The sequence below is a fragment of the Chelonoidis abingdonii genome, chromosome 3 (assembly GCF_003597395.2).
Source record: "Chelonoidis abingdonii isolate Lonesome George chromosome 3, CheloAbing_2.0, whole genome shotgun sequence".
Taxonomy (NCBI): Eukaryota; Metazoa; Chordata; order Testudines; family Testudinidae; genus Chelonoidis; species Chelonoidis abingdonii.
In genome coordinates, this window is record NC_133771.1 from 216,376,198 (window position 1) to 216,401,452 (window position 25,255).

At 47.7% G+C, this 25,255-nt stretch overlaps 1 long non-coding RNA gene across 5 annotated transcripts in view; it reads left to right on the top strand.

Annotated features, from left to right (window-relative positions):
- The window catches only part of LOC116819120 (uncharacterized), a 198,243-nt gene that overhangs the window by 84,518 nt on the left and 88,470 nt on the right, over window positions 1-25,255 (top strand). The gene's annotated exons all lie outside the window — the stretch shown is intronic.

Here is a 25,255-nt window from a genome sequence, read left to right on the forward strand (position 1 = left end):
GCATGAGCAATACAGATGGTGTAAGCTGGGATGTAGGCTAGAGCAAACTAGGTGAGCATATTGAGTCAGCCCAAAACTATTCGTGGGCACTGGACGTTTCCCTGACTTAAGGAGAGCACAAGGCTGTAGGAGTGGCTGCACTGGGGCTGTGTATGTAGAACTCAATCTCCTGGGCAAAGCCCTTTTAACATACAGCTGAGAACCTGAATTTGGGTCCCAAGTCAGTCTCTGCACTGGAATGTCGTAGTCTGGAACGAGCTAGTTTGAGCTGGGGCTCGCTAGAAAAGGCTCCTAGAAAATCGGTATCACTGTATTTTGGAAAAAGAAATAAAGCAAACAGTTGCATACAAATCAGCAGTAAAATTAGTTCTGGGGGGTATAAGCTGGATTGCAGTTAATGAGATGAAACTCCTTTAATACCCCAAGGAGACAGAGACCGTCTACTGAGTTAGACAAGGCATCAAATCTGTTTCTCCTTTTAAAACCTTTTTTTTTTCTGTCACCTTCCTATAATAAACATATTCAGGCAGCTCATTTTCTAATGAATTCTGCAGTCACCAATTGGCTCATTCATTTCTGGGGTAGTCGATGCAGATCACTGCACAGTGACGAATGTTGCATCAAGCTGCTTGTGTCTAAATGTGTATTGCAATCAGAGGTAGGCACTTGGGTGCTTGAGAGGGTGAATCACTAAATGTTCTTCATAACATCCTTTCCTTCCCCACCCACCTGGTCGCCTCGCTCTCCACACAGACTTTAAAGTGGGGCTTCTTGAAGTGCATGTGATCGCCTCTTAAAAACTGGTGTGCACTGACTGCTCATTTATTTCTGAACTCCGAGGTGCCCGATGTTTTGATGATAAATTGGTGGTTTGTGTTTTACAATCTTATCCTGTGTGTGTGTGTTTTGATTCTCACAATAGAGAGGATGCCTGTGGCTTGATGCAAATGAGCATCAAAGGTCCTTTATGAGGACTGCTGCAGAGAAGAACAAGTTGGCGAAGCTTGGTTGTGTAAGCAGGGAAATGGTCCCGCTATTGTGGGGAACTTTCCTGGCTTCTGCACTACCAGTGAAGTGGGCTAATAAAAGGATCTGAGTCCTCACTCCCACTTCCTTTACCCAGAGGCCTCCCTGCCCTCGAGGACTCCCCTTGCACTCTCCTGTCTGGCGGAGTCCTCATAACCCCAAGACTGGTCCCAGGATTCCTGGGGGGCTCGACCCCCAACCTTGCTGTGGTCATCTAGGACAGGGGCTAGGGTGTCCCCAGTCCAGGGTACCCTCTCTGCACTGGGTACCGCCCTGACCCACTGATCATTATGTACAATTTAAAGCAAATACAAGTTGTTTAATTAACAATTAATTTAAAAAAGAATAAGGAAAAATGGGAAAGGTTAAAGGAAAACACATCACCCTGCTCTGTGGCAGGGAACATCACAAACAGTGTCTCTGGACATCAGGGCAGTTTACAGTCTCCTTCTTCTAGGTCCCAGATCTCCTCCTCAGGCCCTGGCTGTGCTGCAGGGACGCTGCAAGTTGGAGACTTGCAATGGTGGTGGCCACACACCTCAGGGCTTTGGGTGGTGGGACCCTTCTTCCTGGTGTCAGCCCCCCACCGGGTTAGGATCCCCCTCCCAGCCTGGCCTGCAAGGACCCTTGGCTGAGGGTGTGTTTCTGCACTGGGCCCTTTGCCCAGCATCCCCCCTTGGCTTGCCCCAGTTGCTCACCACACCTGGCTCTGTGGCCGCAGCTCTGCTCCCTGCACAGGATCTGCTCTCCCTGGGCTGTGTCTCTGGCTGGCCCAGCTCTGCTCCCAGCACAGGATCTGCTCCCCCTGGGCCGCATCTCTGGCTCTGTAGCTGCAGCTCTGCTCCCAGCACAGGATCTGCTCCCCCTGGGCCGCATCTCTGGCTCTGTAGCTGCAGCTCTGCTCCCAGCACAGGATCTGCTCCCCCTGGGCCGCATCTCTGGCTCTGTAGCTGCAGCTCTGCTCCCAGCACAGGATCTGCTCTCCCTGGGCCGCATCTCTGGCTCTGTAGCTGCAGCTCTGCTCCCAGCACAGGATCTGCTCTCCCTGGGCTGTCTCTGGCTCTGTGGCCGCAGCTCTGCTCCCAGCACAGGATCTGCTCTCCCTGGGCTGTCTCTGGCTCTGTGGCTGCAGCTCTGCTCCCAGCACAGGATCTGCTCTCCCTGGGCTGTCTCTGGCTGTGCTCTCAGCTCTGACCTGCTTCCTGAGCTGCTTTTCTGGCCCCTCTGGATCTGGCCCGGCTCTGCTCCCCGGCTCTGGTCCCCAGCTCCGCGCGGGACCCTGCCTCCTCCTTACCTCCTCCCCACTCTGTCTGACCCAGACAATTCCAGCTTACACAGAGGCCACGACCCCCCTGGCCTCATGACTCCCTGATTAGCCTGCCCACCCTGTCAATCAGGCTCAGAGGCTGAGGCTGAGGTGGAGCATTGGCCTCTCCTCAATCTTTTAGTGCTGGGAGCTGCCAGCCAGACCCCTCGCCACTGAATGTTAGTAGGAGGGCAACAGTCCCCTTACAGTTGCAAAGAGAGGAATAGGGAGTTGGAGGTGGCCTGGAGCCTGCCCAGAGGCACCAGACCCCATATGCTGTAATTCAACTTTCTAGTTTGTGGTGTTCGCGTTTTGTGATTTTTTTTCATTGTTTCTTTTAAAGCAAACGAGTGTTTTCCCCCTCCCCTGTAGAAGTAAAAATTGTTGTGTTTTAAAGTGGTTTTCCTTGAATTATATTAAAAAAAATATTGCTCCCCTCTGATGCCTGATATTGTCAATAATGAATCCTTATGCATTCTGGGTAGGTTTATAGAATTTTATACAAACCAATTGCCAGCTGGTTGCGTAGGTGGGTGTTTTAGCCAAGGGCCTAAACAAATGGGACTTGGGCACCCAAAGCTCGTAAGCAGCTTTGAAAATCCCGATTCAAAGCACAAACAAAGTAAAAGAATGTCCAAAGGCTCCCAAATGCCAGGAAGTTCAGCGCTGGGGTTAGTGGGGTGGAATGTCACGTGTCTGCTCCTTCCGAAGTGTGACTCAATTTTCTTTTGACGCCAGCCCGTGAGTGGATACGAATCAATACTTAATACAAACCCCTGGGCTGAAAGGCTCCTGCAGAGGCCAGATGTGGCTCTTCATTTGCCTTGGACGTGTCTCAGCCGTGTCGTTAAAATGTTTACATTCCATGGCCCTGTGCACACCAGCCAGCGTGCCCCCCTGCAGCAGCTGCGTAGCATGCCCAGCTTCTGTGTGCACCTGGTGTTTGTGGGAGAGAGGTCACTGAGCAGAGACCATTACAGAGTGCAATTCAGCTAGTATGATGGGCCAGATCCTCAGCTGGTGGCAATCAGCAGCAATCCCATTCACTTCAGTAGAGTGATGCTGATTTACACCAACTGGGGCTCTGCACTACTGATTTCACTGGCGCTATCCTGATTTAACTAGCTGGGGATCTGGCCCCATTCTCTTCAGTGGAGCTGTGTGGGTTCACAGCAGCTGGGGAGACATTGTAAATAGATGGGCTGTATCTACCTTTCCCCCTCCCCTCTGTTCCTAGTGCAAGAATTGTAAACGTCTCCCATAGCTGCTGACTTTCTGCCTTGACACTCCTTGCACTGAAGGAGCCTAGCCAGAAGCTGGGCTCCCTTTCAGAGGCTGGCAGGCATCCTGCTTTCTTGGCTGTGTTTCCAGAGCTGTCTAGCTAATGGCAGCGCTTGGTCAGCATCCCTGGGAAGCTGCTGGGCTGTGAGACGCTGTGGGCACCATATCCTTTATCCACCACTTCCCCGGGGATGGTTGAGGGCCCTGCTCGGCATTTCAGTGAGCAGCCGCCGGCCTCCCCACATAATGCCACTCAGAATGGGCTCCGCAGAGGGAGGGTGGTCCTGGGGCTGGGACAGTGGCCTAGGAACCCAGAGACCTTGGTCCAATTCTCTGCTCTGGGTGGGCCTGGGGATGTCACTTAAGGCTGGATCCACAAAGGGAAAGACTAAAAAGGTTGAGACTGCTCTGCAGACGCTTTGCTGGCACAGCCTGCTTGTGCAGGGACAGTGGAAGCTGGCATAGCTACACCACCTCCCTAGGTGACATCAGCAGTGCCAAGAGGAGCGCTTGCATGGTTGTGTCTACACAGCAGGTCTGCTGGCAGGGTTGTGTTGGCCAGGATGGGGGCACAGTGGTGCCAGCAAAGCTTTGTGGCGCAGACTAATCGTTAGGCTCAGTGCTTCAATGCCAAACTTTTTAGGCACCCGGTGCCCCCTGGAATCTGCAGCCCCTGGCTGGGCCCAGGCTCCTGGATGATGCCTGGGGAGCGGGATCCACAGAAGCCAGCCCACTGAGCAGGGAGCTGCCTAAGCGAGGCAGTGAGGGGAAGCTGAGAAGTAAGATTGGGCCTAATCCTTGACCCTCAAAGATGGAGGAGGCACTGGCCTCTGCTTGGGATTCCCAGCCATGAGCCCTCTCCTGGAGTCAGGTCTCTAAGCCTGGGAGCTCCAGGTTCAAATCCCCCCTGATGCTAAACAGGGAACTGAATCCAAGTCCCGCAGGAGCACTCTAGCCCTGGAGCTGTTGGGTGAAAGAGCACCACCACCTCTGCTTGTGCAGGGCCCGACCCAGCAGGTGTGCTCTGAGACGACCTCCTAAATTGAGCCCTGCACACAAGACAGGCAGGGAAAGCACTGAGCCTTAGCATCCCACCAGGGCTTAGGCATGAGCTGGGTGCTGGGCATCAGGATGGACATTTAGGTGCCAAGGGGACTTATCAGTGGGACCGTCATCTTGTAGGGAATTTGGGCACCTGCAAGGCAAGGTAGTAGCTGGGTGGGAGGTTGGGTGCCTAAATCTCCTTGTGCATCTAGCCATGTCTCTCTCATTGCCTCAGTTTCCCATCTGTAGAATGGGATAAGAGCGAGGTCTCTGAAGGTAAATACCTGGAGGAGCTGGGTGGTGCTCAGGCACTGCCATTGTGGGAGCCATAGAAGTAAGTGGATGGTGGGCATCTGATGTTTGCAGCTTCTCATGCCATGCTCTGGCTTTGTGCACATAATAAGAACGCCCTGGGAGCCGCTCGATTGGGAAAGGTGGCTTTATACATGGTTGTAGGCAGTCTGGGGTGGCCCCGCTGGCCAGTAAATCAGCTCTAGAAGCCCAGCATGGTGCCACAGCCAGTTTCCTGGCTGGAGCAGGACTGCTTGTGAGAGGAAACCCTGAGTGGCACACACTGCTGTACCTGCTCCTGTATCACCTCCCCAGGCCCGTAGCTACATTTTGGAAAAAGGCCTTCTCTGGTGATCCCTGTCAGCCAGAGCCACTCCTCAGGGCCACTGGCAGCCAGCAGAACACAGAGCATCCCTGAGGCTGCGCTAAAGGACAGCCAGGGACCGGCCCAGGAGCGTGGCAGGTCTGGGGAAGGGAGAGTGGATGTATTGGCCTCTACTGTTTCCCTTTGCACCCTTCTCCCCCACCACTGCTTAGCTGCACCAAGCACAGATCCCAAGGCCAGAAGGGACCATTGTCATCATCTAGTCTGACCTGGATAACACAGGCCAGACACCTGCCCCCAAATAATTCCTAGAGCAGAGCTTTTGGAAGAAACCTCCAATTTTGGTTTTAAAATGGTCAGTGATGGAGAATCCACAATGACCCTTGATAAAATGTTCCAGTGGGTAATTACTCTCACCGTTAAAAATCTGCCTCATTTCCAGTCTGAATTTGTCTAGCTTCAACTTCCAGCCATTGGATCTTTTTCTGCTAGATTGAAGAGCCAATTCTTAAATATTTCCCCCAGGTATGTATTATACATTGTAATCAAGCCACCTCCTAACACTTCTCTTTCTTACACTAAATAAATTGAGCTCCTTGAGTCTACCACTGTAAGGCAGGTTTTCCAGTCCTTTCATCATTCTCATGGCTCTTCTCTGAACCCTTCCCTATTTATCAACATCCTTCTTGAACTGTGGGCCCCAGAACCGGACAGTGTTCTAAGCAGTGGCCACAGCAATGCCAAATACAGAGGTCAAATAACCTCTCTCTCCTCCAACTTGAGTTCCCCCATTTATACATCCAAGGATCACATTAGCCCTTTTGGCCACAGCATCCCACAGGGAGCTCGTGTTCAGCTGATTACCCTCCATGACCCCCATGTCTTTTCCATAGTCACTGCTTCCCCCATCCTGTAAGAGTGGCCTATGTATACGTTTACTTTTCGCCATATTAAAACACACATTGTTTGCTTGTGCTCTGTAGCAGTGACCTGTCCTCTTCATCATTTACCATTACCCCAATTTTTGTGTCATCTGCAAACTTTATCAGTGATGATTTTTTGTTCCAGGTCATTGATAAAAATGTTAAACAGCGTAGGGCCAAGAACTGATTCTAGTGGGACCCCACTGGAAACAGACCCATTTGATGATGATTCCCTGTCTACAATTACATTTTGAGACCTGTCAGTTAGCCAGCTTTTAGTTCTTTTAATGTGTGCTGTGTTCATTTTATATTCTAGTTTTTAAACCAAAATATCATGAGGTACCAAGTCAAACCCCTTGCAGAAGTCTAACTATATGACATCAATACTATTCCCTTTATCAGTCAAACTGGTCGTCTCATCAAAACAAATCACGTTAGTTTGACAGGATCTATTTTCTATCAGCCCTTGTTGATTGGCATTAATTATATTTTTCTCCTTTAATTCTTTATTAATTGAGTCCTGTTTTAGCTGCTCTGTTATCTTGCCTCGGATCAATGTCAGACTGACGGCCTGTAATTACCCAGGTCATCCCGTTTACCCGTTTCAAAAACTGGTACAATATTAGTTTTCCCTGTCTTTGGGAATTTCCCCAGTGTTCTGAGGAAAATCAGCATTAACTGATGGCCCAGGGAACTCTCTTAAAACTCAGCCCCAGCTCGGGGTCTGGGGCAGCATCACTGTCTCTCTCTGCTTTCACATGTGTGTATGTAACACACGTATCTCTAGTATGCCGTATACCCAAGCTTGTGCGTGTGCGCGCTCTCTCTCTCTCACACACTAATACTCTGTGCTCTTCACTCAGCAGTTCGTTATTCATCCAATAAGAAAGCTGCCAGTGTCATGTTGCTGCAGTCCTGGGTAGTTATAATAGAGGCTGTAGTGCCTGCCAAATTGTAGATTGGCCAGTATTTTCTTGACAGCTCATTAAGAGTAATTCTTGTTTGCTGGAGCCACAATTCAGGTTTATGCATCTCCTTTCAGAAAAAAATAAAACCCTGCTGCCTATACCCACACTTAACAGCGTGTTTTGTATCAGTAATGTAACTCCTAACAATGTCCATTAAATCACATGCCAGAAAAGTGTGTGTGTGTGTGGGGGGGGAATTATGTACAAGCTGCAAAAGTTCTTGGGCTTCTAGTGTGTCATTTTCTTCCCTCACAGCAGTCCCGTCCCAAATGTAGCAGAGGCGAATGAAACATGACATGAGTGCCTGCCTTCTGGCTGTCCTGTCATTGGCCAGTGTGCCAGAGGGATCACTGTTCATCTGACCATAGCAGAGTCCCAGCATAGCCGTGCTTCGCCTCCCGGGAGCTGTGTTCAGGAACCCAAAGTCAAACACTTCCTTTTCCTTTCCTTTCATTCAAACGAAACTATATTCAGGATGTTTTGTTTTCCCAATGTTGATGCTACAGGCTGGGGGTAAGAAGTGGGGCAGCTGGGACAAACAACATCCAGATCTAAAGGAGTGGTGAGATATGGCCTGATTTTTAAAGGTATTCAGGTATTGACTGGTGTAGATTGGTGCATATCTACATCCTTAGGCATCTAAAAATCTTTAATAATCTGGTCCACAGACTAAAATGATTAAATACATTAACTCAGTGAAAAATATATTTTTCTATTGGTCCTGCTTTGCAGATTTGATACCAAAAATTAAAGTCACACTTTTGAATGAAGACTCAGTTTAAATTTCAGCTCTTCTAGATTAGATGGTTTCTGTTCGCTACTTGTCTGAAAGATTTTGCTTGCTTGTTTACCAGCTCTTGTCTGGCAGTGACTCTGTTGGGGAAGGGTCTGTCTTCACTGCATAGTTAAACCGGGCTCTTACACAGATGCTGTCCCTAACCCAGCTCCTGTCCCCACACACAACCCTCTGACATGAGTTGGGTGGTGCTACCGGACCCAGCTGGGGCTGCAGACTAGAGCATCTGTGAAGTTTTCACTTGGGTGGGTTGCCTGCCTGCTTTGCACTGAGGACGCAGGCTTATGGTCCTCCAGTGCCCACCCCGAACTCTGGCAGTGCCCAGAAGAATGGACGAGTTTTCCCACAATTCACTGGGAAAGAATCCTATAACGGCCCAGCAAGAAGAACCATGGGATGTGCCCCCAAGGAGTCCTAGTGACACGCACGGGAACTTGAATGTGGCTTTGTAGTGTGGCCATTTGCATCTGGGCTACACTAAGCTGGGTGCTCGGGCCTGCTCATCTGAATTAACTCTGCAGTGAAGTCAGAGCTTTGAAAGTGACCCTATCACAGTGGTGTCAGAGTGAGTTTCATTCCCCCCACTCTGGCAGCATAAGGGGACCTCAGAGTGGGAGTCATGTCTATTTAATGCCCTGGGCAGCCCCTTTGCACTGCTAGAGAAGTGGAAAGTGGCTTCAGTGTAAATGAGAACCAGGCTCAGTGTTTGTTGTTCACTTATTTCCATTCGTGTAGTTGGATGGTGAGTACCGTGATATGCACAGTGCGCTACTGCACAAGCTGGAGATGGGTGGGAGACTGAGAGGCAGTGGTGAATGTGGGGCTTCATGCACATTAACAAGGACCCTTAACTGGATATTATCTTGCTTTTTGTGGGAAGATTTTCCCCTGAGCTAAAAACATAGGCACTGCCAAGGGGCTCAGACCCAAAGCCAACCTAGCTCAGCGTCCTGTGTCTCACAGTTCCCAGTGCCAGATGCCACAGAGTCCTGCAATAGCAGACATGGGATAATCTACCCTCATGAGTGTTTCCTCCTGATCTCTAGTAATTAGAGACTGGTTTAACCCCTGAAGCATGATGCTTAATCTCCCTTCCAGAATTGTTGTCATCAGAATTCTGGATATTCTTGCTATCTTTATCCATGTCCAATCCCTTTTTGAATCTTGCTCATTCTGACTTCCTGTGACAGTGAGTTCCACTGTCTAATTAAGTATGGTGTGAAACAGTATTTCCTTTTACCAGGTTAGAATTTGCCACCCTTTATCTACTTTTTAGTCACTATTTTTACCACATTGTTTGTGTGCATGTATGGGATTGTAACCTCAGGCTGGGGAAAGATACAAGAAGAGCTGTAATGTGATGAGCTAAATGTTTCCCTGTTAATGAAAACCAGGGGAAGGATGCAGCTTCACAAAAAACGCTTGCACTTCAACATCCAGGTAGACGCCCAGCCTGCTTCCATCCAAGGCAATGGAAAAACTCCAGTTCGTTACCCCCTGAAGGATTAAGCTGGTAGCCCCAGACTAAGGCCCCGACTCTCCTCTGTGTCCAAGCTGCTCTGCAGCCATGCCTGAGTTTATGCCACCAGAGTGCAGCCCAGCTCCATCGTGCCCCTCCCACCATGGCACCCTTGACGTGCCTCCACCCTGCCTAAACTAGATGCTAGAGCATCACACACAGGGCCGGGTATCAGGTTTCCAAGGAACAAAGCTGCAAAGAGGCCATTAATTCCCCTGCCTGGCTAAGGCACTGACGGACATGGACTCTAGAGGACAGAGCCGGCTGGATTAAAAACATTCTGAATCTGGCCAAATTTCACTCCTAACCGCAGCTGGGCCCTTGGTGGGGATGGGGCGTAAAAGAAAGTCCATGCACAGAAACACGAGGGATCTTCATTTTCAAATTCATGCTGCTTAGCTCTCCAGGTCGTCTCCTTCCGAAAGACAGAAAAGGCATGTACGATACAGCCAGCTACTAAACCCACCCTTCCAAACACCTGTATGACTAACACATGCAGAGGTGTTGTGGGGTCAGAGGTAACTGTGTTAAACCAGGGAATTTATCCTGACTGAGATCTCCAAAGTCAGCAGCCCCAGAGTGTGTTTTGCAGTTTTGAGTGAAGACGCAGGTTGATGGCAGGCAGCCTGTACAGAGGGGTGTGTCTCTCTCAGGATACATGACCACATGCTGTTTGATTACAATACCGTTGCTCACAGAGAGCGGTCTCTTTGCTGGATGGCCAGAACCCAAGACTTGTTGCTGTCGGCCATGTTCATCCAGTACTGTGACTAACAAAGAACATGAGAGTCTTTGAGAGGACTCAGCAGAGAAATGTAACATTTTCTGTGCATGGCGTTGCCTGCTCCTGACTTTTCACAGTTGCGCCTTCTCTCTGGGCTTCCTTTTGAGTCCCTTTGGGGGTATGTGGAGTGGCTGGGAAGGACACTTGGGGTGTCTTGGTTTTGTGCTTGCAGCCTGTGCTGTATTCAGACACTTGCAACATGACTCCTCTGTCAGTCATCCAAAAACAGTGCTAAACTCTTCCTGGCTGGGGGAGGGGATCGTAGCTAGAATTTCTGAAGTGGGTGGAAACATGTGAGTAGGGGGAGTCCCTTTGCATTAACCTGCTTTCGTTGCTCGGTACTTATGAAACCTCCTGGTAAGAGTATGGAGAACAAATAGAATAGATCAGAAATCGCTGAGCACCGTCCCTACCCTTGGTGCATCTGATCACAAAGAATTCCAGCTGGGCCCTTTTTGGGTGAGCTTTTATAATCGCATTTCTGCTGGTGATACAGAAAAGCTGCAGGTTCCCTCCACTCCTCCTCATAAATTATAGTTACAACAGGTACTTACAATGCTTATTTTTTCTTACTTTCAATGACGAGCAATTCCAGCTTCCCAAAGCAGGTTTTAACATATAACACAGGTACCTTTTCAGTAGGATTTCTGCAGGTTTTGAAGGGAATGGAGAGCTGTCCTTGTCTGCCCTAGAAAACAGGTACCATTGGGTTCCCTTCCATTCCAAAGGCAAACATTTCATGCGGTGCCATAACACTGCATAAGGAGAACACTGGTGGAGTCAACAGACAGACAGAGCATTGCAGGCAGAAATACGGAAAATGGACTATGTTTTAAGCATTCTTTGCACGACCCCAGAGGAAATCCTGGCTCTACTGAAGTCAAAGGCAAAATTTCCATTGACTTCAGAGCAGCCATTATTTCACCCCCACTTCGTGAAGGGAGAGGCTAGTAAGGAACATGTCACGCCACATTTGGCCACTTTATATAACTATTTACTATTCTCTTGAAACAAAACTGCAGCCTTCCCTAAGAACCCCAGGAAGCTGAAGCACAGATGTAATAAATTCTGTTAGCTACAGGAGTCTAAAGCAGACACAGCCATGTGCACTACCTACTTCTTATATTATTATTTTTATTTTATTTATCTTTTACGTTCTTTTTATTAAGTGTCAGAGGGGTGGCCGTGTTAGCCGTAAAAGCAGCAAAGAGTCCTGTGGCATCTTATAGACTAACAGACGTATTGGAGCGTGAGCTTTCGTGGGTGAAATCCATCCATGAAAGCTCATGCTCCAATACATCTGTTAGTCTATAAGGTGCCACAGGACTCTTTGCTGTTCTTTTTATTGGATTTTTCAAAAACAAACAAACAAAACCCATACTAATTCAAAGAGAATAATATAAAGCGTCTATATATTCGGTGCCCTCCATGATGTATTTATCATATAACTCTTAGAGTAATGACAGAGAGATGTGTCTCTGCATTCTCTTCTCCTGGATATGTCTTTGCAGTTTTGATTAAGATTATTTTCAGCTAGTAATGGTTTGAACTGAAAAAGTTTCAGAGAAGCAGTCGAAACTGAGAAGTTTGTCCATTTTATCCATCGTTTTGTACTGCTTCCCCACAGAGCTGAATGACCCAGCCAATCTCAAGCGTGCAAAAATCATGATGCAGGCCTCAATAATCAAGAGATTTGGCTTAAAATCATGAGATTTAAAAAAAGTAAAATTAGATTCTTTTTCTTCAGGTTTGAGAGTCTTTAGGGGGTGCTCAAGGTTAGAACTGGCCTAAACTTGTGATTTTCGATTGAAGAAAAATTTAAAAACGCTGAAAGTTCTTGCAAGCCAGATATTCTGGGAGAACTTCATTCTGGGAAACACTGACACATGGTATTTTTGAAGGGATCTTTGCTCCCCAGGACAGGCAGCTGCTGAATGAAATTGATATTCTTGTCAGTTTCACGGCTGCACTTGCAGTTGTCCTGGGAGGCTGCGGCACTAGGGTCTGTGGCCTGGAGCTTCACGGGAGCAACATCCCAGGACTTTCAAGCTCCCAGCTCTGCTGTAGTGAGCCGGGGAGCCTGAGAGCCTTCCCCCACCTGGATTTCCAGGTTTCCTGTTGCTGAGCCCAAGAAGAGGTCCAGAAAAGGGTAAATCCGGATGACTATTGCTGGGCATGCCCAGAGACATGACGAGAGATTTGTACTGAATACATCAGTTCAGGGGGTGCTTCTGAAAGACAGGGCATGTTCAGTCCAGAAGAGGCAGTGCTCTTGCCAGTTCTGGGGTCCACAGTTCCAGAAGGGAGTTGATAAACTGGAGATGGTTCAAAGAAGAGCCACGAGAAAGATTAAAGGATTGAAAAACATGACTTAGAGTGATAGACTCAAGGAGCTCGATCTCTTTGGTTAAGGGGTGACTTGATCAGTCTGTAAGTACTTACCTGGGGAACTAATATTTGATAGAGCTCTTTAGTCTAGCAGACAAAGGTCTAACAAGATCCAATGGCTGGAAGTTGAAGTTAGACAAACTCAGACTGCAGATGAGGCACATTTTTAACCATTACTAATGAGGGTCATGGTAGGTTTATTTATAGATTCATAGACTTTAGGACTGGAAGGGACCTCGAGAGTCATCGAGTCCAGTCCCCTGCCCTCATTTGCAGGACCAAATACTGTCTAGACCATCCCTGATAGACATTTATCTAACCTACTCTTAAATATCTCCAGAGACGGAGATTCCACAACCTCCCTAGGCAATTTATTCCAGTGTTTAACTACCCTGACAGTTAGGAACTTTTTCCTAATGTCTAACCTAAATCTCCCTTGCTGCAGTTTAAGCCCATTGCTTCTTGTTCTATCATTAGAGGCTAAGGTGAACAAGTTTTCTCCCTCTTCTGATGACACCCTTTTAGATACCTGAAAACTGCTATCATGTCCCCTCTCAGTCTTCTCTTTTCCAAACTAAATAAACCCAATTCTTTCAGCCTCCCTTCATAGGTCATGTTCTCAAGACCTTTAATCTTTCTTGTTGCTCTTCTCTGGACCCTCTCCAATTTCTCCACATCTTTCTTGAAATGCGGTGCCCAGAACTGGACACAATACTCCAGTTGAGGCCTAACCAGCGCAGAGTAGAGCAGAAGAATGACATCTCGCGTCTTGTTTACCACACACCTGTTAATGCATCCCAGAATCACATTTGCTTTTTTTGCAACAGTATCACACTGTTGACTCATATTTAGCTTGTGGTCCACTATTACCCCTAGATCTCTTTCTGCCATACTCCTTCCTAGACAGTCTCTTCCCATTCTGTATGTGTGAAACTGATTGTTCCTTCCTAAGTGGAGCACTTTGCATTTGTCTTTATTGAACTTCATCTGGTTTACCTCAGACCATTTCTCCATCACTGACAACTTTTAAATCAAGACTGGATGTGTTTTTAAATGATCTGCTCTAGTTCATGCTGAAATTCTTTTGGGAAAGTCCCTATGGCCTATATTATTCAGGAAGTCAGACTAGATGACTACAGTGGTCCTTTCTGGCCTTAGAAACTATGACCTATCAATTTCTACAACGAGAGAGAATTGAGGATGGAGGACAGACAGTTCCAACTGAGAAATTTTGAACAGCACAATGAATGCTGCATTTCCCCAAAGTATAAACCAGGACCCTACTGCTTGTTGGACTGTTCTCATCCTCCTGTTCGTTCACACCCATGCCCCAGGCGTTCCTCTGAGCTCCCCGCTGTTGGAGGTTCTGACCAGATTTTCTGGATTTCCCCCAACAATGTGGCGATCTAGAGCTTTCTGCCATTTACACCTTGGTTAATAAGAACAGTAAGTGCTAAAAACAAGTAGTCTTTCCCGACTTCTCTCAGGGGACTCAGAGCTCACATCTTATGGCTCAGTTTCCTTACACATTTTCAGATGTCACCTAGCTCTATCCACTTGTTTGTATTATGGAAGCACCTCCGGGGTACAGCCAAAATCAGGGCCCCATTGTTCTGGGCATTGTGACATCACAGACTAAGACAGTCCCTGCACCAAAGAGCTCCCAATCCACATCCAAGAGAGAGCGGGGGGAGTGTATTTTTACCCCCCTTTTACACATGAGGAGAGGCACAGAGTGAAATTGTCTTGCCTGGAGTCACAAAGAGAGTTGGGGCAAACCCACCAATTGAACCTGGTCTCCTAGGGCCCAGTCCAGTGTCGTAGCTGCAGTCGTCCTTGCTCCTTGGACCCTCTTTGCCTCACTCACTTCATGGATTCTCTGTGCCTTCCCAAATTTTAATCTGAAAAGATGTTTATTCGCCCTTATGAGTGTTTCGCTGCTCCCTCCCTCTGCTGTTGGGTACCTCTGCAGCGCTGTTATTTCTACAAAGTATTTGCGGGTATAATTTGTTGGAGAGACTGTTTAAAAAAACCAATACCACTAGCACGGTGTAATTTTTAACGAGAATGCTGGGTCTGCGCATATGAGTCTAACACTCCTAGTGGATCCAGACCCAACAGCTAGTAAATGGTACCAGCTGTGATCTGAGACTCCAGTGCTGTGGCAGCCCGTGCTTTGCCAGCCTGAGCGACAAACGGCTAGAGCTGGTCAATGCTATTTTGTGTTGAAAAATGGTCTTTTTTTTCTAAAATGATACTTTGGGCAAAAAATTGTTAACTTTCCATTGACTAAAAATGGAGAGGGGCTTTTTTTCATTTTATTTCTGCAAAGTTATTAGCGAAAGTGTTATCGGCATGGTTGGCAGACAAGTTCTAAGAGTGCTATTGATGCTTTTGATTTTAAAAAAATGGGGAAAAGTAAATAAATATAAAGAGCATTTTCAATAAAATCGAACCTGGGTCTGTCGATCACTGTGAAACAAAACCACCTTCAAAATGGGGCACATTTTTGTGAAAATCGGCTGTGGTTTTTCATCCTGCTCTGATTATTTCCCAAAGCTCAGGGACCTCAATCAGCCCTGGCAGCAGATTCTCTGCCCTCTCCTACTCCCCCTGCCCTGCTGGAGTGGTACAAAGGGAGCAGGAACAACCTGTAATTGCTTTGTGGGGGCTTCCCCATTGTGTGGGAGTCTCCAGCCCTCATAGATCCAGCCTGGCCATGCTCCCTTCCCACTGGAGTGTCAGGAACAGGGACTGGAGTGCACTGCACTCTAGCTATGCTCATGCAGACTCCTGCCATCTGGTGCAAATTAGAGCAGCCCCTAGACTGTTCTAGCCAGGGCTGGGTCAGAGAATCAGGGCGCTGTAAGTGGCTGTTAAGTATCAGGAGGTAGCCATGTTAGTCTGTATCCACAAAAACAAGGAGTCTGGTGGCACCTTAAAGATGAACAGATTTATTTGGATGTAAGCTTTTGTGGGTAAAAACCCCACTTTTACCCATACAAGCTTATGCCTAAATAAATCTGTTAGTCTTGAAGGTGCCAGTGGACTCCTTATTGTTTAAGTGGCTTTGGTTCTCAGCTTCTCTTGGCCCCTTTTCCTGGGCTGCCCGGGGGTGGTGGTGTGAGGGAAGGTAGCCATCCTTTGCTAGGTGCTCCCCCAACCTCAGGCAGAGGCAGTCACGCTGTTCTCGTGCAGCTCCCGTGGTCCAATGGGGACACCAGGGAGCAGTCAGAGCAATTCTCCTCCCTGATCTGTGTGGTAGCAGGCAGCCAGCACGGGTGCCGTTGAGTAGGGAAAGAGCAGCAGCATCTCCGGATCCTGAGGTGTCCAGCAGAGCTTGGGCTGCTGGGGAGAGGGGCTGGATCCAAATGCTTCACTGCAGACTCTCAGGTCATGGCACCAAGAACACATTTCCTATGCATAATCAAGCACACCCAGGGGCCCCAGTTCATAGACTTGCGGATCACAACTGGCCCCTTGCTCAGGAGTGTTGCTTGCTGGGAGCATGGGGCTGGAGAAGTGGAACAAGTGTGGAGACAAGACATCCAGGAGAATCTTCAACCGCAGTTTCAGGAGACCACTCAGCTTCCTTTAAGCCAATCTCAGATACTAGTTACATCAAGGGAACAAAATCCTCATCCTGAGACGTTTCAAGGTGAAAGTTTTCCCCAGCGTCACTGAGAGCAAAACTAGGTGCTCCTGTGATTTCCCCAGCCTGAATCTGGAGAAGGGAGAGTAGGATTGGGCCAGTACTTTCTGATTACTGCTCAGGTTATTTGGTAGTGAAACCACAGCATGAAAACAATAGGGGTCCAGGGAAGTTATCTTCGATTCCTTGGACTAGGCAGCCAAGGTCAATAACATTGTGTCAAGATGCTTGTGACTAAGTCTCGAGGGACAAGGAGTGTGGTCATGAGGCTTGCTAGGGAGCAAGGGGTCTTGTACAGAAGGATGATCCTGATGGGAGGTTAGAAGGAGTTTCAATGCTGGAAACCTATTCTCATCTCTGGTTGGGATTTTCTCTCTCAAGGGTTGCTGTTAGCCCCATCCCAGCTGTGGGAGACCAGCAGTGATGTCAGCTTTCATGATATAATTGAGTCTTGCTATAGTGATTTTCTTAAATCCCCAGCTCCTGGAGTCATGTTATTTCATGAGTAGGGCCCTACCAAATTCACTGTCCATTTTGGTCAATTTCACAGTTATATGACATTTATGATTTTTAAAATCCTGATTTCAGATATTTAAATCTGAAATTTCATGGTGTTGTAACTCTAGAGGTCCTGACCGAAAGGGGGTTGGGGGAGGAGGAGTTATAAGGTTATTGTAGGGGTGTCATGGTACTGCCTCCCTTACTTCTGCGCTGCTGCTGGTGGCGATGCTGCCTTCAGAGCTGGGCAGCTGGAGAGCAGTGGCGGCTGGCCGGGAGCCCAGCTGTAAAGGCAGAGCTGCCACCAGCAGGAGCGCAGAAGTAAGGATGGGATGGGATGGTATTGCCACTCTTCTGCGCTGCTGCTGACAGGGCACTGACTTCAGAGCTGGGTACCTGGCCTGCAGCTGCTGCTCTCCGACTACCCATCTCAAAGGCAGCACAGAAGTAATGGTGGCAATGCCACAACCCCCTACAATAACCTTGTGACTCCTCTGCAACCCCCTTTTGGGTTGGGACCCTGTTTGAGAAATGCTGGGCTCTCTCCCATGAAATCTGTTTAGTACAGGGTAAAAGCACACACAAGACCAGATTTCACAGGGAGAGACCAGATTTTACGGTCCGTGACATGTTTTTCACGGCTGTGAAAATGGTAGGGCCCTACTCATGAGCATCTCAGCTTTCATTTGAAGAAGGAGGAGGAAAAAGAAGTTGCATTTCTAACTCTTGTGCTTGTGGAGAAACACTGGAAAATGGCCCCTAGAAGCTCAAAACACAGCAGGCAACTAACGTGAGCCCAGCGTTTCTTCTGGATGGGTGCCGGGCCATGTGAGTGCCTCTCCCCCTCCAGCCCCTCTAGCCTGGGCTTGGCAGTGCGGGCTGGAGTGGGGCAAGTCACGGGCTAGAGTAGAGTTTTATTAATCTGGGGGCTGGACTAGGGTTCCTATAAATAAAGGCCATGGGAAGGGAGGGTGCTGGGTGCAGGGGGTGTCCACTTCACTCTGCACAGAGGCTGGGGCACGTGGCTTAAGAGGAATGGGAACATTTCCTCCCTCTCCATGGGCCGGTAGCAGCAGCAGCCTTGGCAAGAGTTTTTCTCTGCTCCCTCCTGCTGCCTTAGTTGGGGCAGCTGGAGCTGGGTCCGGTGCTGACAGCACCACATGTGCTGCTTTCACCAATGAGGGAGATGAGTGGAAGAATATTTGGCTCTCCAACCAGCCCTGCTCTTTGTGCTACTCAGCAGATTTCACGTTCAGCTTGCCTCTGGAGTCCTGCCGTTAGCTCCACTGGGAGCAAGCTTATCTTCCACCACGTTATGAATTCCTTAGCCTGGCCATTAATGAGTTTGGTTTCTTAGATAATGTATTGCAGTCTGGTAATCCGAGGATTTATGGGTAGGCACGTTGACAAGCTGATGTTTGATTAATATCTGCCTGGTGTGCTGAAGGGGGAAAGTGCTATATAAATGTTCAGCATCATGCTTTACTTAAAAAAACAAAACAAAATCTCCCCCTTACCTAAGTTTCATGCATCTGATCACTTTCCCCAGAGACAAAAGATCAGAAAGGCGGCCGGTAGCTAGGAGCTGTAAAGGAAATCTCTCCCTTATAAAACTCAGCTGCTGTCTGTCATCTGAAAGCTACAACTGCCAGGTTCCAAAATCAAACACAGACTTGTCAATCCTGATTGGCTTCTAAACTCGGAGTACTCTGAAATGGAATAGAAGTTCATTAGGAAATTCATTTTAAAGAGGGACGTTTTCTTTCCCTTTACACTGATGCTTTTCCATTTTTGTGTTTGATGTGTCCACTGCTTTGCAGGTTTTGTTGTATAAAAGCAGAGCCCCGCATCACGTGGTTTCACCAGATCCCTAAACATCTCAGGGGGTTCAGGGCTTCTGCTAATGGCTGGATGTGTCTTTTGCTCTATACCTCGAGCCCTGGCCCTGCTTAGCACCCAGCATGGGCGTCAGCCCATTGGAGTCACAGACTCATATGGTTAGAGGGGATTGCAAGGGCCATTTAGCCTAGTCTAGCCCCCTGCCAAGATGCAGGACTTGTTGTGTCCGACCTTCGAAGACAGATGGCTCCAGCCTCCTTTTGAAAGCCTCCAGGGAAGAAGCTTCCACAACCTCCCTAGGCGTCTGTTCTTACAGTTAGTGTTTCCTGAGATTTAATCTAAATCTGTTTGAACCCATTGCCTCTTGTCCTGCCCTCTGTGGCAAGAGAGAACAGCTTTTCTCCGTATTTTTATGGCAACCTTTCAAGTATTTGAAGACCATGATCATGTCCCCCATTAATCTCCTCTTTTCCAAAGTAAACATAGCCAGTGCCTTCAGCCTTTGCTCATACGGCTGCATTCCATCCCTTTGATCATCTTTGTCGCCTACCTCTGGATCCTTTCCAGTTTCTCTACATCCTTTCTATGCATTGGTGACCAAAACTGCACACAGTATGCCAGCTGCGGCCTAACCAGCACCGAGTAGGGTGGTACTATCACCTCCCCCAACTTGCATGCTGTGCCTCTGTTAATGCAACCTAACATTGCATTCACTTTTTTTTTTGCAGCAGCAGCATCGCATTGCTGACTCATGTTGAGGTTGTGATCCACCACAACTCCCAGATCCTTCTCAGTAGTGCTGCTGCTAAGCCAGTCATCCCCCATTCTGTATTTGCGCAGATGGTTTTTCTTCCCTGAGTGTAGCATCTTACATTTGTCTTTGATGAATTTCATTTTGTTGTCTATAGCTCAGTTCTCCAATGTATCAAGATCTCTCTGAAGTTTAGCTCTATCCTCCAAACTGTTAGCCACCCCTGGTCCCCACCCCCCTGCTTCCCTTCTCCCCGTCTCTCTGTCTTAGCTGCAGACTTGATCGATATGTTCTTTATTCCTACATCCAGGTCATTAAAAATATGCTAAACAGCACCGGCCCCAGAACAGATCTCTGTGGCACTCCATTAGAGACCTCCCTCCAGTCCGAAACCGTTCCATTAATAATTACTCTTTGTTTGTGGTTGTTTAACCTATTATGTATCCACTTAATAGCAATTAGCCGAGCCTGCATTTCTCCAGTTTACGTATCAGAACGTTCATGTGGAACTGTGAGAAAAGCCTTGCTGAAGTCCAGATATATTATGTCCACCACATTCCTCCATTCCCCAAATCAGTTACCCTGTCAAAGAAGGAAATCAGGCTGATTTGGCATGATTTGTTCTCAGTAAATCCATGCTGGCTGCTAGTGACCCGCTCTCCATCCTCCAGGTATTCGCAAATTGAAAGTTTTGTACATTGCTCTAGTAGCTTCCCAGCTACTGAAGTCAGGCTATCGTTCCCCGGCTTCTCCTTTTTCCGCTTTTTAAAGGTGGGCACTACGTTAGCCCTTCTCCAGTCGTTGGGACCTCTCCTGTCATGGAACAAAGTCAAAGCTAAGCACGTGCTTAGCATCTGCAGATTCATGGTATTGCTGTGCTGAGCTGGAAGGTGAAAGAAGGATTGTCTAATCGATAGGGCACTGCAGTGGAAGTCAAGATCTCACCTCAGTTCCTGCTTAGTCTCCCTTTGTGGCCTTCCTTTAGCCTGTGACTCAGTTCCCCATTTGTAGAAAGTGGATTGTACCTGACAGGTTGTAGGATAAAACCCTTTGGTGATTCGGTCTCTTACAAAGGCAATGAGTTTCTGACTGAGTTAACACATGACGTGAGGTGAGAGAGTCGGTGGCCATACTAACCCACAAACCAACAACGCTCTTACATACATCAGTTATCTTTAAGCATGTGACACATCCCATTGACTTCAGCGCTTGCAAGATTGGGGCCATAGGCCCCGGTCCTGCCATTGGCTCAGGTCAGGTGGCCCCCTTGTGGAATATAGAAGAAGTCGCTTCTTAGAACCCACCCCAAAATATATATAAAAAAATCATGGAACTAACATGCAGGTTTGCTGCCCTCCCATTGTTGACTCTGCGGGGGTGGGGTACCCCTTCCCCCGCTCTGTCTCTGTCTGGTCTACTTGGGTTGTCAGCTCTTCAGGCAGGGACTGTCTGCGTCTCTGTATTTGTGCAGCCCCTAGCACGCTGGGGCCCCACTCCTGGCTAGCCCTCAGGCACTGCCGTAGTAAATGATTATAAGAAGCAGAAGCTGTGCATTTTCCCATCTCTCGGTGCAGACTGGTTGCATTCGCTAGAGCAGACAGCCCAGCATGTTGTCCTCTCTTGTTGAGTGGTTCTATTGCTGCCTCCGGCGGTTTGTATACTTGATGTGATTGCAGTTATTAAATGGCTGTTTTGAAAATGACATCAACAATGAATTAGATAAGACTGGCCATGAAAGAGAATTCGCTCCAGTACTAAAATAAACGTGGATATATGCAGAAGATCTATAACTCTGCTGTTCAAGGGAGACGGAAAAGGGGCAGAGTCAGGTGACGTCTAAACTCATGTTACCTACAACAGCACAGCTTAGACAAACCGAATGAACTTTTCAAATGTGCACTTTGTTTAGATTGTGGGTTCCATTCAGGTCGGTCAAGAAGAATTGACTGGACACTTTTAGATCTGATTGGGACCTTTCTGACACATCAGCTTGGTGGGTTTTTTGTTTTGCTTGTTTGGCATGTCCAAAACACAATTTGTCAGAATGGAAACGGTGACAGGTGTGACAAATCTACCAATTCAAAAATGGTTTGGAGAAAAAAGTTTTGAAATTTTCAAAAAGTCCCATTTGGACACTTTTAGAACAAGTTTTGTTTTCCAGTTTGAACCAACTGTTTGAGTCTCAATTTCAGTTACATTATCCAAAAAAGGAGTTAAACACAGACGGGCAAAATCAAAATGAAACATTCTGAAATGATGAAAACAAAATGTTGGATGGACCAGATCTGAATTTATTTTATTTATTTATTGGCAATCAAGTTGCAAAAATTGTTGAGATTTTGACTTTCTCCCAGTTTGGGACAGGAAACCATTTTGATATCTCAAAAACATGTGTGTAAGGGGAAAACTATTTCCCACCCAGCACTCTTCATTTTCACTGGGGTTGGTAGTCTGATGTTCAGGTGGTTAGGCCCCAGTAATGCAAAGCGATTCAGGCAGGCAGCCCCACACTTGTCTCTATCAGCTGGCAATACCAGGGCCTAATTCAGTAGCACAGTGTGTCAGCAGTGCAGACACTGCAAGGGATAGCTAAAGGCAAGCAGAACAGTTAAAAAGTCAGGACGGTTTTTCAATTAACATATTTTAACCCTTTTTTTAAGCACCCAAAACTAAACTTGCGGCCTCCTTCCTGACCAGGCCTCATAAGTGCATTGTCTCTTCCAAGACCAGAAAATATCTAACACAACTGTTGAAATATCCATTACAGGACAATGACACTCTGGTAACCTGTAGACTATTATGATAGCTGCACTGGAAGCTTTCTGTACGTAGTGGTGGTGTAGTCATGTTGGTCCCTGGACATAAGAGAGACCCAGTGGGTGAGGTAAATATCTTTTACTACACCAACTTCTGTCGGTGTGAGAGACAAGCTTATGCAGAGCCCATCACCTGTACTCTGATGGAATTAGTACTCGAGGTCATTCAGGGGCAGGTTCAGCATGCATGCAGGTGAGTATCTTTGCAAACGCAGGTTTCAGAGTAGCAGCCGTGCTTGGTGGGATGGCTTGGGTGAGTATGTGTTTACAAGTTTGGGTCTGAGGTGCATGGAGTTTTCTGCTGACGGCTCACAACACAGCTGTACATATTTCCTTTGTCTGCTCAGAGTGCAGCTTGAAGAAGAGGGCATAACCAGTGCTTCAGGGTGAGGCCCTTTCTCACCGTGGCAAAGGAATCCTGTTCCAAAAATAAAGTTGAAGTTGACTTGCTTTCAAAACTGACAAATTTGACTTGTCAGATGCAAGTTCAACTTGTGGACAATTCACTAAAGACAGATAATCGCTATAGTAACTGCTGCATCACGTTACTTACAGACAAGCACTTTCCACCACAGACAGGGAACTTTGCTGAAAATCTTTTGCTTGTTTTATTCCTTTCCTGATTGAACAGAACATGATCTGGGGACCTTTCTGTTTTTTAAGCTGATTGTTAGCTGTAAAAACTGCCACCATTTACATCTGCCAAAGGGTTTTGCAAACACTAAATCAGTTCTTTTTTTAAAGGCACAGATTTCTTCCACTTGTGGAGAGACAGCCAGCGAGCAGTAAGATTGTGAGAGTCGGGAGTGGCTCAGATTTATCTACTTTCTCTCTCCTCAGCTTCCCCCTCCCTCCCCCCTTTGGTTTTTCTTGCAAGAAACCAACAGAATTATGACTTCAGGTTTTTAGGATTTTTATTTATAGAGCACCAGAAAAGTGTGCTGGGCTTTGCAGAACATATTAAAAGGCAGGGTTCCTCCTGCCGCACTTACGGACTAACTCAGAGAAAATATGACCGTGGCAGGATTGTGCAAAAATAGCGTCTCTATGGGTGTGAGGAAGAACTGTCATTTTCTTTTTTTTTTCATACTTTTTTTTTTAATGTTTGGCTTGAACATTGCCCAGGGATACAGTGAAAAATTAGACATGGCACAAGTGAAGAGAGTTAGAAATCCTTAGCCAGCTAAAATGTCTCAGCTCTACAGCTACCGAACAGCTGTACAGGGGTTTATTACTAAATTACACCCAGGTAAGTTCAGCAGACACTGAAATTTATAGCTGCCTTTCAGAAAAAGATAAACACGCTTTCAACAATCTGGACATCAGTGCTGTGGAAATTTTGTCCCTGCTGCTTTCAACCAAACGTAACTGTACAGCAGCTTGATCTTGCGTACTCTATATTACCCGGGACAGCATTACTCCTCTTGTCCCTAGTTTAATGCAACCCAAGGGCTTCAAATATCAGTTCTCTGGTTCCCCCTCTACCTAACATAAGTAGGCAGCAGTGAACACTCGTTCATTTTGAACTGCTGTCTTTGAGTATGTGCTATGCGGAATCGGCTCTTTGTCCTGTGGGCTAATTCATTGTGTTTTGCTTTGCTAACTGCCTGGCAATACAGTCTGGTGCCCCTTATCATGCCCACCTTGTCGTGTTTTTGCAAGTGCTGCTGAAGCACAGGGGCCTGATCCCCCTGCCCATTGACATCAGTGGGCCAGTCGTGGATCAGGGCCCTGTAAGCTAGAGCCGCAAGGGGGCATAGGCTGGTGGTGCAATTCCTTCCTTCAGGCTCCCTGTTGCCGAAGGGACGCCACAGCCCTGAGTTAGGCCCAGGCTCCCACAGGCTGAGTTAGGCACCTACGTATGGGATCCACAGAAGCCAGCAAGCTGAGGAAGGCACTGCCTAAGCTAGCCACTTGGAAAGGATGAGGTGAGAGGTGTGGCCAAACTCCCACCCCTCCAAGGGACTTGGGCACCTCCCTCTGACCTGGATTTAGGCACCTGTGTCTGCTCAGGATTCTTGGAGTCCGGCAGCAGAGCCCTTTCATGCAGTGGTGGTTCCTTCGGTCACCTTGATCCCAGCGGTCAGTGCACTCAGCTGGGATGTGGGAAACCAGGGTTTGATGTGCAGCCAGGCTCGGGCCCCACAGCTCCCACTTCTCAGGGGAGTACCCTTCCCCCAGAGCTGTGATGTGGGGGCCCAGGGCTCCTCAGTCTCGCTAACACAGCAGCCGGATCCGGGATCAGTCATATCCCCAGTGAGTGTTGCAAAGGAGACACCACCATCCTCCTCCTTTGGATTGGGCTCTGCAGTTGAGGTGTGGGGGAGGGGAGGGAGTCTGTATGGCTTCCGGTTTGGGGTGGTAGGTGACAACTGTGGGGTTGGAGGTGAGGGGGGTGTTTATTTCTGTATTGAAGCAGGTTCTGTTTGGGTATTTGGATGGCCCACTCCATGACACGCTCTGCTTCTGTGAAAGATTGTTTGGTAAAGGCGGTTTTGTGTGTGTTTAAAGTGTGTATCTGGGACTTCTCCGTGACCGTATTCTGTGGTATCTGCGGGCCAGGCTGTAGATAACCAGTTTCTTGGTGTGTTTGGGGTGGTTACTGGATCTGGGAAGGTAGGTGCGGTGATCCGTGGGTTTCTTGTATATAGTCGTCTGTCTGGGATCCACATAGTTACAATGCCTGTCTGTCCATCCATCCATCCAACTAATAATGGTGATCTCTCTTTATATATATATATATATATATATATGAAATTAGTGATAGATAGATCTCGTGGTCAGTTTCTGAGCACCCCCACACCACTCTAGCTTGAGACCAGTCACCGTTACTGCTTATTGCAGGGCCCAGTTTTCTGCTTATCACCATGACATTTTCACTGTCCAGACACGTTCTCTTACAAAGTGGTCTCTTTCCCAGTCCTCCGCAGCTACACAGCTGTCATCCCTACAGTTCCAGGGGCCAGGTCCACAACTAAACGTCTGGAGCGAGGGACCATCATTTAGTCCTCTTTGTACAGCACCTAGCGTACAGTGAGATCCAGAGCC